Genomic DNA, 1497 nt, shown 5'->3' on the forward strand with positions numbered 1-1497 from the left:
AGATGCACCTTAGTCTCCAGAGAGACACCATTGCTATTCAGTACTTTGGAGAGGTCCCTAACAGCAGACTTTCCCATGGCAATACGCCTTTTAATTTCCTGGCTACTGATGCCAAGAGTGTTGACTGTGGAGCCAAGCAAACTAAAGCTGTGAACAATCTCAATCTCTTCACCATCCATCCTGATGCTGCCAATTGGCATAGAAACACCAAAAATTTAAGTTAGCGTAAGGAAGGCATTGGATTTATAACTGCTCATGCTAATAACACTATATTGTGGCATGGAGGAGGAATTCATGCTAATAACACTATATCATAGGATCTCTATGAATCATATTCAACTCGACAGCACTTTACAAAAACAAGAACTAGAAAAACGTTAATTGCATATGTGGCCCCTAGCCAGCTTTGGTAGCCCGCTGTAAGGAGTTGCACTGCTAACCTTATGGTAGGTGGTTCAAATCCACATCTGCTCTGTGGGAGAAAAAATGAGCGATCTTCTGTGGGATTTACAGCCTCTGAAAATCCTCTGGAGGGTCAGCTATGAGTTAATTCTGACTTAACAGCAACCAGTAAGTGAATGATGTGGCTCCGATCGTATTCCCATTGTTGTTGTTCTTACATGTTTTCAAGTTGCCTGTGATTCATAGTGACCCTATGCACCATAGCTCTGAACCCTGCCCTCTCCTGAGCCAGTTTCACTGTCTCCGACACACCCACCCCCATCATTCCAGTCACTGTGTCAATCCATCTCTTGCTCTGTCCCTTCACCATTCCAAGCATGATGTCCTTCTCCAAGGATCAGTCCCTCTTGGCAACATGCCCAAAGTTCGTGGGACAGAGCGTCAAAATCTTTGCCTCCAAGGAGCAAATTGGCTTCATCCTCTCCAAGACAGACCAGTTGGCAGTCCATGGTATGTTCAATACTCTTCTCCAACACGACAGCTGAAAGGTATTGATTTGTCTTCTGTTATCCTTATTCATTGTCCAGCGTTCTAGTGTAATTGACAAGCTCATGATCTAGATCTTAGTCTCCAGAATGACATTATTACTTTTTAGCACTCTGGAAAAGTCCCTAACAACAGACTTTCCCAATGCAATGTGTTGTGTGTTGTTTTTTGTTTTGTTTTTTTTTTAAAAAAAGAAGCATCTTGTTATCGTGTACAGTCAAGTCAGAACCAACCCATAGCTGACCCTCTAACAGTTTTCAGAGGCAGTTAATAGCACGAGAGGAGATTGCCCAACCTTCTCCCACAGAGCAGCTGGTGGAGTCAAACCTTGTACCTTCAGGATTGCAGTGCAGCTTCTTGCCACTAGGCCACCCAGTGTTCAAGTGGCTACTGATGTTATGTCTGAAGACCTGTACCAACATTTTAACTCAAATAAGAACAGACAATTGCCACACCAACTCCAAGGGAGTCTGCGTGACAAAATCACCCGATTGAGGCGAAAACTTCAAGGAAGTCAGCCTCTCGGAACGTGTGCTTTCTCCATGATTG

Source organism: Elephantulus edwardii, unplaced genomic scaffold (genome assembly GCF_000299155.1).
Source record: "Elephantulus edwardii isolate Elephantulus edwardi_28Jun2011 unplaced genomic scaffold, EleEdw1.0 scaffold00151, whole genome shotgun sequence".
NCBI classification, from domain to species: Eukaryota; Metazoa; Chordata; class Mammalia; order Macroscelidea; family Macroscelididae; genus Elephantulus; species Elephantulus edwardii.